Source organism: Palaemon carinicauda, chromosome 25 (genome assembly GCF_036898095.1).
Source record: "Palaemon carinicauda isolate YSFRI2023 chromosome 25, ASM3689809v2, whole genome shotgun sequence".
Lineage (NCBI taxonomy): Eukaryota > Metazoa > Arthropoda > Malacostraca > Decapoda > Palaemonidae > Palaemon > Palaemon carinicauda.
The window spans coordinates 93,723,714-93,740,195 of record NC_090749.1 but is presented as its reverse complement, the minus strand read 5'-3'; the positions used below and the strand labels follow the sequence as shown (position 1 = coordinate 93,740,195).

At 45.5% G+C, this 16,482-nt stretch overlaps 1 protein-coding gene and 1 pseudogene across 1 annotated transcript in view; one reads left to right on the top strand and one right to left on the bottom strand.

The window, feature by feature from the left end:
• Positions 1 to 16,482, top strand: part of LOC137618716 (zinc finger protein OZF-like) — a 912,062-nt gene that overhangs the window by 747,053 nt on the left and 148,527 nt on the right. The gene's annotated exons all lie outside the window — the stretch shown is intronic.
• LOC137618715 (zinc finger protein 83 pseudogene) overlaps positions 1 to 16,482 on the bottom strand; it is a 637,840-nt pseudogene that overhangs the window by 503,612 nt on the left and 117,746 nt on the right.

Here is a 16,482-nt window from a genome sequence, read left to right as displayed (position 1 = left end):
AATTGTGAAAGATAAAAAGCTAAGCCGCAGCTAAAGTCTAAAGCTTAGATTATATTAAAGCGTATTTACGATCTCCGGTGAGGCCGGAGGGAGAAGAAAGGTCCTGAATAATTATTGTGAATAACAAACACAGTTGTAATAACAAAGGCTATTGTGAATATGGCCGTGGCCTGAGACCAGAGTAAGGGCCACCGGAGGGTCGTATCTAAACAATATGAAGCCCGTCCCATGTAGTAAACAATATAAATATAACAATAGAACGAAAGTTATTGAGAATCCCTCATGGCGGAGTATAACTCAAGGCGGAGTGGAAAACGTTCATAACTACTCCCGAGCCGTAACGGGGAGAGGACGAAACACGGACCAAAATAACGCTATTAATTGAAAAGTCACGAAAAATAAATAACTCGTAAGTTATCATCCACCCAGAGGGGGAGAGGTGAGGGAGGGAGAACCCGTTGAACGCACAAAACGGAAAACGGGAAATCCGCTCCCCCACCGGAGCTAAGAAAGAAAACGAGAGAAAGGGGTAACTCGTGACTGCGAACAGAAAACGGGACCCCAAGCTCTCGCTCTCTTAAACACAAAAAAACAGGACTAAAAAACACACAACACTATTATAAACGTATAAAATAAACCTGTACATCCATAAAACACTACGAACGAAGAATAGCAACTGCTAAAACTTAAAATAAATAGCACAGTCGAGTGACGAACGCCTCGGAGGGGCGGGTACTAAACAAATACAAAGCTAAAACGCTATCTCGTTCGTAGGCTGGACTTATTAGCAAAAAGTACCATGAGCATAAAAACACAAAAAAAAAAAAAATAAATAAAAACGGTTCTAAAGGCATAAGGCCAGGGACTTAACCAAGAACCTAAGTGACAGAGTACTAAACGGGCAGACAAAGATGAATTCCCAAACAAGTGAACAAACAATGGCCGCCATGAAAGGCCAGACGGGAATAATAAAACAGACTAAACTGGATATAAAACAAAAGCCCGGTACAATAAAAGACTGTCAAAACAAACTATGGTACTTAACATTGGAATGTGTGAAGATGGAGCTTCGGACATGACAAAATAAATCCACGATTGATAAAAAATACCGAGAGCACAACAAAACAATTCAACACTTTCGATTCCAAAAAGAAGGATGTTGTTCAGATGGCGCTCGCTTCGTGGCGTGGGTGGTGTGGCGATGGGGGTTTAGCTAGGGCCTTTGTATCGGCCCATCCCTTTGACGAAGGAATTAACTAAATGGAAGACAACCTGTGAATAGTGGATTTCACGCGCCTTTGCTTTATACACGACACCCAAAAGGTGCTCGCGCGAGGGTTGTAACCTCAGCATTCCATGCTTTTATCTTTCTCTGGTATAATTGGAAGGTTTTATCAGAAAAGATATACAAGAAGGACTTTTCACCGGGCGCCACAGGTCGACCCAGAAAACGGATTTTTCCTTCGTTAAAATCCGTTTTTTGGGCTCAAGCCATGTCGTCGTGATAGAAGCATACCTGAGCATTAGTGTATCTGTGGATTTTTAATCAGTGCCTTAACCTTATAGCAACCTTTTCTATGGTCATGGGGACCACATGAGACAAGGGACATTACCGTTATTCGTCACCATCACTAATCATAACCAATGTTAGTGCTTCCTGCCTCCTACAGGGAAGAGTCATTCTAGACAGTAGAAAAGGGATCTTGAGGTTAACATACATAGTATGACTAAACATAAGTACACACTGAATATACAAATAGTCTCATAGTTGTATATTTGCTAAAATAACATCAGTGTCTCTTATATCCATTATTTGATGCATACAAATATATGAGGGATACTTGCTTTGGTACATACAATTGTCAGGCGAAGGTGGACGCACTACATTCTAATAGACATTTATTACTAATAAATGACTAAAAGATGTTCAGTTAAACGAATGTAGTATGACAATTGGATTATACCTGTAACAAGTACAGAGACTATATTTCCTTCTTGAAGGAAGAAATGATGAGTGCCACTCTCAGACTGAAGAAAATTATAAAACAATTTCTCTTCATAATTCCTGTACTGGTTACATCTATCTGCACTGTGTACTTCGTACACCGGCACTAGTGCTATCTGTATTGAACAGAGCCAGTGTTATCATGGTAACACTTAATTAAAAGAAGTCACACCTAAGAAGGGTGACCTCTTCTCCCTTTAATTGACAGTCCCAGTCAATTAGCTGTTCATCGCGGAATTAGACGGCAGGTTAAATATTCTACCTGGCGTCACCACATATTGCTTCAGAACATGGATTTGTCTAGCATAGTGTATGTAGAACACTCTGGATGATTCTCATCCGTTACATGTGCGAGGACATGTGAGGTCCCAAACCAAAAACTGTTTACTACAGTAATTAGGGGGCTGGTTTTAATACACTACCTGCCACCACTACGAAGTGTTTCAGTTCATGCACTTGTTTTGGATAGTTTGTAAAACACTCTGGAAGATTTTCATCCAGTGTATGAACGAAGGCACTCAAAGTCCATATACTGAAAGAAGTTCAGTGATGAAGCAATCTCTCTCGGATCATGACCTGCGGGAGTACTGTCTGCATCCGCTCTACGAATAAAGTAGGTGAGCTTCGCCCTTAGTTGTTTTATGGATAAATTTGATCCAGAAGTTTCTCCTTTAAAGAGCTGTCCTCCCCTGAAGTCTGAAGTTCTACGAAGATAGACCTTTAGACACTCTACAGACATAGAGAGACATCTTCCTTCAGAGGGCAGATTCTCCAGGGACCCCACCTCTTAGTGGGTAGCTCGTTTTTAGCGAGAAAGGATGGATCAGGAAATAGATTCAGTTCTCCCACTTCCGTGAACTGAATGTGACCCTCATCTCTGGATAGGGCCACTATTTCACTAACTCTAGTCCCAGAGGCGATAGCGAACAGAAAAATAACCTTTTGGGTTAGATCCTTAAGAGAACAATCTTCATTGTTCACAGATGAGGCATAATGTAAGACCTTGTCCAAAGACCAAGAGATGGTCTTTGGTGGTACCGCGGGCTTAAGCCTAGCACATGCCTTTGGAATCTTATTAAAGATTTCATTCACCAGATCCACTTGAAAGGCATATAGGAGAGGCCTAGTCAAGGCTGACGTGCACGTATTTATCGTATTGGCCGCCAGACCTTGGCTATGAAGGTGGACAAAGAAGGACGGACAGAAGTTCATTGAAATTTCTTTCGGTCCTTTTGCTTTGACAAACGCAACCCACTTTTTCCAGGAAGATTCATATTGTCTTCTAGTTGACTTGGCCTTGTATTCTTCTAAGAATTGTATATTGCCTTTTGAGATCCCAAACCTTTTTCTAACCGCTAGAGCGAGAAAATCATGAAATGAAGGGTTTGGGTTCTCTGTGATAAAACGAAGGCAGTTAATTTCTGAATCTTCGGAAATATACCTAGGGTCAGAGCTAGGACCAGCCTCATCTAGTCTATCAGCCCCACTAGAGGATCCTCGTATGGGGCTATATAGCGAGGTAGTTTCTTGAAGAGGCTCGTGATGAAGAGGTCGAATTGCAGTTCCGGGACTTGTTCCCATATGGGAGGGAATATGTCTGCGCCCATGGACCATTCCAACTCTATCGGTTTGTATCAAAATAGAGTATCCCCCGTCACATAGTGGATCAGTTGTAAATGAACTGCTGGTAGGTGCCGTCCCTTTAAGAGTGGGATGGATAACTTCACCAAGACTGAATGAGACGTTCGAATGTGACGTCTTATTATCGCTTCGGTGTCCCAGATCAGTCGTAGGGAGCCTGATCTCTGTGGAGAAGCTTCCCCACCCATGAAAGGACCAGCAGAGTCTTGGGACTTTCGTGCTCTAATTTCTGTTAGAGAAGCGATTAAAGAGGGACCGATCTCAGTCTTTTTTTATCTCTTCAAGCATTTGATGCGTGTTTTCTCCAAGCTCTTAACGCATCTTTCCGGTGTGTCCTTAGCACCAGGTCTGTCACTATAACGAACTGGGGAAAGTTTAGCGCTTTTTCCTGTTGGCGTTTTGGTATCCTGACTGAATACCTGAGTCTCTTGACAGACCTCACGAGCTCCTTTTATATTTCCAAAGGAGAGGAGAGTTGATGTGACTGAGGGCTTCGATGGTTTTTTAAACATCGAAACCCCTGAGCTGGAGAAAGTCGAGACTTCTAGAAGCCTATCTTGCATCCGTGATGTCCCAGAAACCGGGTCATCTCTTTGAATGCAGATTGGCCGGACACTTCGGGTGCTGCCCACTCCAGCCTCTTGATCAGGTATATTAATACCTGAACTATTTCTAGGCTTGACTTTGACGAGACTAAGTTTGAAGATACTTAGGACTGTGAGTCTGACACGTATCTTTCCTAGGATGAATGTTACTCTTTGTATCATGAATTCTAGATAGGAGGAAGGGGGGTGGTTGACTGGAAGGTTCCGAAGGACACCTTTCAGGTCTGACAAGACTACGAACACCCCTAATTGGAACAAGGTCCATATGTTCAGAAGGATTAACATACAGAACTTGCTGTTTTATATGAACTTGTTGAGTGGCGACAAGTTCAGAATGACTCATTGATATCTCGAGTCCTTCTCGTGAACACAAAACAGCCTTCCCTGGAACTCGATGAGCTATAGTTTTCTTACCACCTGTATGCTCTATAGCTCTCAGGTATACTCCTCCAGGATGGTTTTGAACTGTAGGAGAAGGTAAGGAAATGATGGTAGGGACATTTCTGTTTCCCATCAATGGCTCATCTTGAATAGGCTTTGGACCGAAGGATCGAAGGTCCTGCGATCCTGAAGGAAAGTTCCTCCTAGCCGAAGCGTCTTTATGCTTCGAGTAGTCAGTAGGCTTAGACTTTTGACCATCTGCCTGTAGCACCGTGGTCACTGGAATAGTGGGATGTTGTTGAGCAGCCCCAATATTTCCAGCATTTTCGATCTTCTTTTTAGGTTGGGGACCCACAACCACAGAAGATTTTCTCTTTGAAGGAATACCCCATTTTTGGAGAAGACTTATGTTCTCCATGGTGGCGTTCTTAATTACTTCCTTAATGACCTCATGTGGGAAGAGGTTTTTACCCCAGATTTTGGAAGATATTAGCTTCCTTGTTTCGTGTTTCACTGTTGCATCAGCGAACACAAACTCTCTACATGCTCTCCTGGCCTTCATAAAGGCGTAAAGGTCCTTCACCAAGATAGCCATATGCATTTTGGCTATGACCATGAGAATGTCTGGGGTACTTTCGTAGGTTGAACACAACTCTATGTAGTTTTGTAGAGAAAGGGATGTCGCAAGTCTCTTCTTTGACTCATGTTCATTACACAAGAACAACTTAGACAATTTAGGGAGACATACCTTGAATTGTCGACTTGCGATGTCCTTGTCTAATTTTCCTAATGAAAATGTCAAATGGACTTCCTTCCAATCCTTTTCCTGTCCGGGAAAAGCTGGTGACAAAGGCTTGCACTCATCGAGTGTGGGACATGGCTCACCCGCCTCTACCACTTTGGCAACAGAAGTAAATGCCTTTCCCATAAAGGGGAATGAGAGTGAAGTAGGAGCAAGAAAGGAAGGGTGTCTGTTATTCAGTGAGAATACCTTCGACTCTGAATAACCCGCCTTTCTCAGATTACCTGAAAGGATAGTCTGTGCCTTATCATGGTCGAGAATCAAGACCTCCTTTGGTTCCGCTCCTTTTCTTGACTTTGGTTCGTACTTCAGTCGAACCCAACAATTAGGGAAAGCATCAAAGCTTGGCCAAAATTGAATTTTGTCCAAAGGAACAACATCTATTTTCTCTGAGATGTAGAGATTGCCATTTGAAATCGGCATCTGCTCCGCAAACCTCCAGGGATTGGTTATGGAGCATGTTGGTAGGTTTTGATTCAAGGGTCGTTTGACTGACCCCTGGGAAGCGACAAGAGAAGCTTTACGAGGCTCTATCTTGCGTTTTACTTCCTGCTTTTCGTTTTGTTTACGAAAGCTCTCTATTTGATTCCTCAGCTGGATACATAATTGTACCACATTATCCCATAGAGGGGTAGAAGACGAAGATGTCGACATCGATGGCTCTATAGCCGGCATAGGCAGAGGAAATTCCGACACAACATTTTCCTCTTCTACCCTTGGGCACTTCTTGCCCTTAATCCCAAAGGTTTTCTGGCCGTCAGGGGATGTAGTTGGCTCCTGAGGCACTACTGTTTCCTCACTTGCTTCCGGAAATAGTAGCTTACGCATCCTATCATTAGGTAGGAAAGGTCCCGAAGAGATCTTTTGAAAGCCTCTCACCCAGTTGCGTAATTTATATTGAGCTGTATCTCTAATCTCCATAGACTTGGGATTTTCAAAACCTTCGGAAATTAATGTCCGACATATATTGCAAACCTGTGGGTTCCAATAATGTAGGGATCCGGAAATAATATTGCAAGGGGCATTAAACCTGCAAGTATTATGACAATAAAAATACTTACTCTTGGCCTTGCAGGGGACTGCAGCACAAGGTATCTGGTGTTCCTCCTGTAAAGAAAGGAAAACCAAATGAGTATACAATGGATTATCTCCTTGACAATCAACATGCAAATGTCCTTTACAATAGAGTAGCTTAGGATAGTAAGCTATAAAGGGATAGTAGGAGATACATACTTGTGTACCCCTGTGAGCAAATGCTGTTGCCTCCCCCAGTATTAACTATATGGAGATTTCTCTATAGAGTAACTCCAAGTAGAAGGACTCTTACCCCTAGGGGTAGAGAAGTATCAAATCACTGTCCCAAAATAATGTTAATACTGTGGGGTCAGGATGACTGATTCTCGATCAGAATATTGAAGAAAACTATTAATTCAATATATGAACGGTACCAGCAGAATGCTCGTACAAGGGTACCCAAGGTATGTCAGAAAATACTACTGTATCATGGTACTGTAGTTTTCTAATTGCAGTAAGTCTATATTGCATTTTACTGGCTACTGTACATCATGTATTGTAGTCTAGTCATTATGCTGCCTTCATAGTACCATATGACAGTATGGTCCATCTAGCATGAAGCCAGCTGGACTAGGAAAATAAAGACATATTTGTATATCCCACTCAGCCTATTTGCTGTAGTCTTCCTACTATATTAAAATATAGTTTCCTGAACAGGGAGACTCAAGGAAAAAGGCTCCACCCTTTAAGGGTTAGGAATGTATTACTCCTGCCTTGAAGTGTTTAATATTGTAGGGTAATCCTAATATTGATTTCTAATCAGGATATTGAAGAAATCATATTCATTCAATATAGGATTGGGCTCAGCAAATGCCTGTGTTGGATATCCAAAATATATTAGAAATAACTACTAGTATAAACTATATAGTAGTTTTCTATCTGCAGTATATTCTATAATGCAGATATACTGGCTACCTGTATAAAATATACAGTAGTTCAGCCGGCATGTAGCCGGCATAGCTAGGTCTTGCCGACATACCCGGCATGCTAGCTAGAGAGAGAGAGATAGCATGGAAAAAAGGCTACTCCTTACTGTGAATGTATACAGTAATTAAGGATGTAAAAGTCTAATTTGACTGCCTTTTTCCAGAGAGGTTCTAATAGAAGGGGAGAATGTACCATTCAGGCTTCCATGCAGCTACAGTACTATTGCCGACAAGGTACCGCCGATACACTGCCGGCCGGCAAATCCAGCAGTACCAGTACAGTCGGCGTGCTGCCAACTGAGTCAGCACTATCTGTGCCGGCCTGGCCGGCAGTACCCCGGCAACAGGACCTGTAGCAGCAGTCCAAGGGAGGACTGAAGAACCTTGGGAACAGAAAGGACTTCCCTCTCACGGCCATCATGGTCGCCGGAAGCCAAGATGGCTGCCGGCTAGGCCGGCAATTGCCGACAGATGATGTGGTTGGCGGCAGTATGCTCTGCTGTCAGCCAAAGACATGGCTCGAGAGGACAGAGGGGTAGGGAACAGGGTCCTGTAACGAGTGTGAAAGGAACTGGCAAAAATTGTCAATCCTACCACCTGTAAAAGAAACTCTGTTTTGGTATCGGCAGAATCCCAGGGAACAGGAGAGACTCAGTTCTCCAACCCAGAGATTGCCGACACAGTTAAGGGGATGGCGGCACTGCCGCCTCCTCTTAACAAAAAAGAAACAGAATTCCAGTGCCACGTATCCTAGGCAAAAGAATTTTACTCTTCAGCCCAGAATACTGTGGCATAGGACTAGTCTTTTAGTCGCAAGGAGAAGATGGTATCCTACCATAACTTCAAGTGCGGCTAATGAGGGCTAACCTCCATTGCCGGCCACCAAGCCGGCAGGGGAATGATGGTATCCTACAACCCATTCGCCCTGCCGGCAGGTCGCCGACATAAGACTAAATACTCTTAGATTCTGACTAAATCCCAAAACCCGATGGTATACCACAACCAACGGTTAAGGGAAGAGGCAGGACAAACCCTAAGTTAGCCATGTCTGAATAAAATTCAAGGCACGGCTATTAGGGTTGTAGCCTGAGTCTACACTCAGAGGGAAAGAGATTACCCTTAAGTCTCCGAAGAGACGTGTAATGTTTCATAACATTATAGGGGGTATCAGTCTCCACTAAATGAAAACAAAACACGAGGGTAACCGGGGAAAGTCTGAACGTATAGTAAAACGTCTAGGTAAGGTTACCTAGGCTATACGAGATCTCGGTTACCTAAATCACCGAAACTCTAACTATACGATCGACAGAGAAAAGGGGGAAACAAAAATTATGCACATTATCGAAACTTTACAAGAGTAATTGCCTAAATAGCTAAATAATTAAAATAATTAAATAAAGCTATTAAAAACTGGAAGTCGTTCTGCTATCTAAATAACACATGCCTAACGAACGACGGCGCCATGGCGCCTCCAGTAACTGGCCTAGCTCTTAAACACAATAAAATACTCTAATTTCATAACGAAACAGGAGCTAAAATATACTCATAGTAAAGACCCGATACTCAACTTTCCAGAGGCGGCATAAGATGGAGAAAGCATAATAATAATCCTGTAAAACGATCGAAAAGTTAGATCACCAGGAAATATCACCGAGCGAGATCGCTACAAAAAAAGAAATGTCCGCCGTCGTGGGAATGGCGCTGTTGTATTCCCAATAGTACTACGAGAGCAGGGAGAGCCTTTGGACGGCTCCCTTTTGCCACATCCTCCTCGAACCCAAAACGCTGTTTGGGGTGCAGATTGCTATGGAGGCGCGTCAAGAATGCGTCCGCTGATATTATGCGATATCCTTTGGAGAAATTTTAAGGATATTCGCGCCAGGAGTTAGAATTCTGGATACCTAAAGGTACAATTCTCTGGGAATATCACTGTAGTACATATATCCCTTAGGAAGCTACTTTAAGGAACTTCCATCACCCGACATGGCTTGAGCCCAAAAATGCTCTGGTATACTTCTATCAGGACGACATGGCCTCAGCCCAAAAAACGGATTTTGAACGAAGCGAAAAATCTATTTTTGGGTGAGATAGCCATGTCGTCCTGATGAACCCGCCCTTCCCTTTTCATAAAAAGGGCTAAAGGACCCCTCCCTATAATGCAGTATCTGTAGCACCTTGTGTATCGCTTCAAGGAATGCAGATGGCGACTTCGGCGGCGCTATGTACACACTCGAAGCGAGATAGGAGAGGTGCCTTGTTAGCGGCTCTCCTTTCATTCTCGTTTTTCGTTTTCTTGCCACTTTGACCCCTCGAAGTGTTAATTCTATTCGGGGTGTAGATTGCTATGTGGCGTGTCAAGAATACGTCCTCCGATATTATGCGATATCCCTGGTTAAGTTTATTTAGGGATATTCACTCCGGGAGTTAGAATTCTGGATACCTTAAGGCAAATTCTCTGAGAATATCACCGTAGTCAAATATACCCTAGGAAGCTACCCTAAAGGAACTTCCATCAGGACGACATGGCTATCTCACCCAAAAATAGATGTTTTGCTTTGCTCAAAATCCGTTTTATAAATCAATACCTGATAAGAGGCAGAAAACGTGATGGGAACTCAACTGTCATTGATAAGACTGATCACACAATAGATTTCATATTATATGTAACCCACAACTACAGTCTAAAAGACGAGTCAGTCATCTGGTAACATCGGCAGATAAAACTAAGTTCCTCGATAGTGGGTTCTGCAATTGGCAGGATTCTTAGTATTTCGAAATCTGAAAGACTGAGCTCTAAAACCTGATCCCTGCTGGGTGCAGGGTGCCATTACTCTGTAAAAACAAAGTAAGGGGCTCATGAAACAAAGCATAAAGAACTCACAATATTTACATAGAATCTAAAAAACAATTAAACAAATAAAAATAAACTACAGTATAATTTGTATTTTACCTAGCTAAACATTTTATTACAGTGTTTGCTAAAACGTCACCCCATAAAGGAGGCTAACATTCAAATCTCCACGTTAAAGAAATGGTTGAGGGAGCTGTTGAATCACCCCTACTAAATTATCATACAAAATGTTATCATTCGAGGCAAGTGAATAGAGCAAATTGTATATTTTCTCCCTATATTTATTTGAACAACCACTGCCGGCAGAGGTTTACAAGGTCAAATATATTTGGGGAACATCTCGACGAACGTATATAAGACTTTCGCCATGGCTCCCTGCTCATTGATCATATGGTGTCCTATAGCTAACATACTCTCGAGGACAAGGAGTATTAGCCTTAATATCTCCAATTATTCGGATGTCTCGTGGGAGCCTATTTTATGGTCATGGGGCCGCATATTTAAAGGCTCTATAGCCTACAGTAGGCATTTATCTAGGTTCTACTAGTTTGAAACCATCTGTAACTATTCTTGTGTCAGGACGATTTGTTGGCTGCACAATATGTAGCAATTCTCTTAGATATTTTGGATGACAAGTTCTGATAACTTGGTGGGTTATGGTGCATAATTTATATTTAATTCTCGTTTTAATAGGCAGTTAATGTAGATCAATTAGTATAAGGGAGATCTTTCCTCTAGGTGGGAAACCTTTATTCAGTCTTGCTCCTCGGTATATTATGTTTTGTAATTTTTTGAGTTGCACTTTTGGTAGATTGTAGGAGATGGAGTTACAGTAGTCAAATCTAGCAATCACACAGTTTATCACAAGTTTCTTTACGGAACATTCACCTAGGTACTTTTTTATAAAAGCAATATTTCTTCGATGATAACCAGCAGTTTTTACTACATTATTTATTTGGGTATTGAGAGACAAGATGCAGTCAAGGAATACACATAGATCACGAACTTTACTGGATATCGGCAATGAGTCATTATTTATGTTTATTTGAATATCACCCTCGCTTCTCAGTGTTTCTCTTTCCCACCATCATAAAATGACAAATTCGGAGATAATTTGTATTTTTCCTAACCATACAAACCTTGGCTATTTACATGGGGTATTACTTTCGGCGCAGCTGAAATGACGAGCCATTAGATTTTTAACGAGGGTTTACTACCCCCTCGCTAGTTAGTGAGGGGGTAGGGGAGGGGTAGCTAGCTACCCCTCCCCCCTCACACACCGGTGAACTGATTCACTTTGCTTAGAGGTAGGACTTCACGGGGGACAGGGCTGGCAGGCAAGTATGTGTAAATAGCTAAGGTTTGTTTGGTTAGGAAAAATACAAATTATCTCCGAATTTGTCATATGTTCCGTAACCGAAATACAAACCACGCTATTTACATGGGGTGACTCAACCATTAGGTAGGGTGGTAAGTCCCAGCCTTACTGGCTTTGGCTTTGCCCTGGGACTCAGGATCCAAGTGTGTAGCACTCGAGATAAGGGGTCCCTGCACCTCGCAAGTTCCTTGCTCCGCAAGCAACGTGCGGCCTACATAAGCTAGTATGTGAAGGAAAGAAGTGTGACTTGTCCTAGGAAGTTGACCTGAAGTCCTTTAGATGGAAATCTAGGCTATGACGTTCCCAATACCACCTTGTCAGGGTATGGGGGATGCGACAGTATTATATTAATACTCGGAACACAAGGAAGCATGGTTTACCTGCAGTGGTTTGAGGTCAGCTGTGCAGAGAACCCAGGATGCTGCTTTCCCCAAGAGAGGGGAGAATGAAGAAAAGAGTAAGGACCCGACATACTTTTTCATTCATGCAGATTAAAACCGGGTAACAATGCCCTCAACCTTCTGCTACTTGTCCATTAGGGAGCCTGAGGTTAGACCAGCTGTTGTGCAGCCACCACAGGGCCGATAGAGAACGCATCGAGCCTCCTGAGGGTCACGTCCTGCAGGTAGTGGGCTGTGAAGGTCGTTTGATGCTTCCAGACCCCAGCTTGTAGAACCTGTGTCACTGAGAAATTTCTCTTGAATGCCAGGGACGTAGCGATGCCTCTGACATCATGTGCTCTCGGGCGACGTGATGGAGGAGGGTCTGGATTCAGGGAATGGTGGATAACCCTGCGAATCCAAGCTGAGATGGTGTTCTTAGTGACCCTCCTCTTCGTCCTCGCTGTGCTCACAAACAGGGCATGTACTCGAGGACGAACTGCAGCTGTTCTCTTCAGATAGAGCCTCAGACTCCTTACTGGGCACAGTGGGATATGGTCTGGGTCATCTGTTACAGAACGGAGACTCGAAATCCTGAAGGCGTCGAACCGTGGGTCCGGAACTCCAGAATTCTGAGTCTTAGCAACAAACTCAGGGACGAAACCGAACATTACCTCCCCCCAATCCCCTTGAATGGGCGACGTCGTACGAGAGACCATGAAGTTCACTGACTCGCTTGGCCGAGGCCAAAGCAAGCAGGAATACCGTCTTCCAAGTCAGGTGACGATCAGAAGCCTGGCGTAATGGTTCGAACAGAGGTCTCTTAAGAGACCTAAGGACACGAACCACATTCCATGGAGGGGGTCTCACTTCCGACTGAGGGCAGGTAAGCTCGTAGCTTCGTATGAGTAGGGAAAGTTCCAGCGAGGAGGAAATGTCCATTCCTTTTTAGCCTGAAGGCCAGGCTTAAGGCTGAGCGATAGCCTTTCACCGCCGAGACAGAAAGGCGCATTTCTTCCCGCAAATACACAAGAAACTCTGCTATTGCTGGAATAGTGGCATCGAGGGGAGAGATACCCCTTCCACGACACCAACCACAGAAGACTCTCCACTTCGCCTGGTAGACCCCTACAGATGACTTTCGCATGTGTCGAGACATCCTCTCCGCAACTTGTTGCGAAAAGCCTCTCTCTGTGAGGAGATGCTGGATAGTCTCCAGGCGTGAAGCCGAAGCGATGCTACGGCTTTGTGGAAGATGTTGCAGTGTGGTTGCTTGAGTAGCTCGTGTCGTGGAGGAAGCTCTCTCGGGAGTTCCGTCGAGAGCTACAGAAGGTCCGGGAACCACTCTGCATGATGCCATAGCGGAGCTATTAGGGACATCGACAGGTTGACCGATAGTCTGGTCTTGTTGAGCACCCTTCTTATCAGACAGAATGGTGGGAAGGCGTATACGTTGATGTTGTCCCACCGTTGTTGGAAGGCATCTTGCCAGAGTGCCTTGGGGTCCGGGACTGGGGAACAGTACAGCGGAAGCTTGAAGTTCAAGGCTGTCGCGAACAGGTCCACCGTCGGGGAACCCCACAAAGTCAGGACTTTGTTGGCTACTAGAGGATCCAAAGACCACTTGGTACTCACTATCTGCGATGCTCTGCTCAGACTGTCAGCGAGCACATTCCTCTTGCCCGGAATGAAGCGAGCCGATAGTGGAATCGAGTGGACTTCGGTCCATCTCAGTACCTCTACTGCAAGATGGGATAGCTGTTGTGAAAAGGTACCTCCCTGCTTGTTGATGTAAGCCACCACCGTGGTGTTGTCGCTCATCACCACCACAGAGTGACCCGCCAGGATCCGTTGGAACTGTTGAAGTGCCAGATATACGGCCTTCACTTCTAGCAGATTTATGTGGAGGCACTTTTCTGATTCTGACCATAGGCCTGAGATCCTGTGGTTCAGAATGTGGGCCCCCCACCCTTCTTTTGAAGCGTCCGAGAACAGCATCAAATCCGGGGGGAGGACGAGAGGATCCACTCCCTTTCGAAGGTTTTCGTCCGTCACCTACCACTGAAGATCCGTCCGTTCCGTAGGGCCCATAGGGACCAGGATGTCCGGGGAATCGTGGCCTTGATTCCACCGGGACTTGAGCCGCCATTGCAGGGATCTCATCCTGAGGTGGCCGTTTGGAACGAGGCGGGCTAGGGAGGAAAGGTGACCTAGGAGACGTAACCACGATTGGGCTGGAAGCTATTCTCGTCTGAGGAAAGGATCTGCGACCCTCCTCAGCCTTGCTATCCTGTCGTCTGATGGAAAGGCTTTGTGGAGATTGGTGTCCAAGATCATGCCTAGATATACCAGTCGTTGAGATGGAAGCAGAGAAGACTTCTCGAGATTTACCATGATCCCTAGATCTTGGCAAAGTCCCAGAAGCTTGTCTCGGTGTTGAAGAAGGGTCGACTCCGAGTCTGCCAGGATCAGCCAGTCGTCCAGATAACGGAGGAGACGGATGCCGATCCTGTGTGCCCACGAAGATATCAGGGTGAACACTCTGGTGAAAACCTGCGGTGCTGTGGAGACCGAAACACAGCACCTTGAACTGGTAGATCTGGTTGTCTAGGCTAAATCTCAAGTACTTCCTGGAAGACGGATCGATTGGGATCTGAAAGTACGCGTCCTTTAGATCCAGTGTACACATGAAGTCTTGCGGTCTCACTGCAAGTCTGACCGTGTCTGCTGTCTCCATGCTGAACGGAGTTTGTTTGACAAACTTGTTCAGGGCTGAGAGGTCGATGACGGGTCTCCAGCCTCTTTTACAAAAAAAGAGTCGACTGAAGAAGCCTGTGGAGACGTCGACGACCTCCTGGAAAGCATCCTTCTTGAGCATGGTCTCGACTTCTGCCAGAAGGGTTATCCCCTTTACCGATCCCATGGCATAGGAGCTCAACGACACTGGATTCGCTGTCAGGGGAGGAAGAGATGTCATGAACGGGACGCGATATCCCTGACTGATCACAGAGATCGTCCAGGAATCGGCCCCGAGTTGCTGCTACCTGAACGCGCAACTTTGTAGGAATCCCCCCACTGGTGGACATGCAGGGGGATTGCCAATCCTAGCGTTTGCGGCCTTGGCCGCTCCCTCTAGGATTCTTGCCTCCCCTGGAGGACTTTCCGCCCTTCTTGTCTTTGACAGGAAAGGGCTGCTGTTTGGACACCTTTGTCTTTGCTGCCAGCGCTGGTTTCGTCAACTTGGACTGGTGAGGTTGTTGGGGTGCTGGAGGTTTGCAGGGCTTAGATGTAAGAGCCCTTTGGAGGAGAGAATCGTGGTTTGATTTCCTCCACCTCTCAGCTGCCTGTTCTACATCCTTTGGCTCAAACAGGCTCTTTCCTAGGATGGAAGAGTGTCTGAGCTTGCAGACATCCACGGCTGGGACCTTCGCGTGGAACCTCTCGTCAACCGTATCATGTCGTTTCAAGATCGAATTTGCCCACAAGTTCGAAACTTGGTGGGCCAGAAACTCGATGGTACGTGTGCCCGAGAGGAGGAAGGTCTCCAGGGCCTTCCTGGTGCTTTCCTTGGAAAGATCCTCGAAACGCAACAGGATGCCCAGAGACCCTAGACAGACATAGTGGCCTGCATGGCACACTTTGCGACTTTTTCCTGACTCAGGATCTCCGTTGCCGAGAATGTCACCTGCCGGTTGGAGAGTCTCTCAAGAGAGACTCCCCTGGTAGGCTCTTCCACGGAGTGGTGAAGAGGAAGAGCTAAACAAGGCTCCTCCATGATCTCGAAGTACCTCCTCTATTGGACACGAGGATGTGGGAGGAGCTTGTTACCAGCAAAGGAACGGCTGGAGGAGGCGAGTTCCGCGAGCTGGCCCTCAACTTTATCTCTGGCACTCTTCACCCCTTGGGACCAAGGCAGAGCCGCGCTGGCCTTAGAGGGTTTTTGAGTGCCGTAGACTTGGTCCAGGACCGTATCCTTGCCTTCACGAGGGGCGGTCTCGGGGTCCTTGAACTTGTTGAGATGCCTCATCAAGGTCAGGACCTGCCAGAAGGCGTGCTCTGAATCATGCTGCTCTCCTCCAGGTGAGTTGGCAGCAAAGTCTCCTGTCCCCAGCTGCTCTACTTGGGGGGACACGTGGACGTTCTCCTGGGGTCTCGCTGGCTCTGGTCGAATCCTTGAAGAAGACTTCGGGACGGTCTTCGAGTCCTTCGTTTCCCTTCTAGGAGGGATGCAGGACTCCAGCAAAGAAGCCTGAGGACTCTTCTCTGCCCCAGTAAACGACGATTCTCCTACTCAAGGTGGGGTCTCTCCCATTGGTGCGGTGGGAGAAGGCCTCACCTCAGTAGATTCTCTTGAGGACGGAAAAGCTTTATCCACAGAAGGAGAGAATGTCTGAGGGGGGGAAGGACCCTTCCTTATGGGCTTCTTGGGGGCCAGTTTG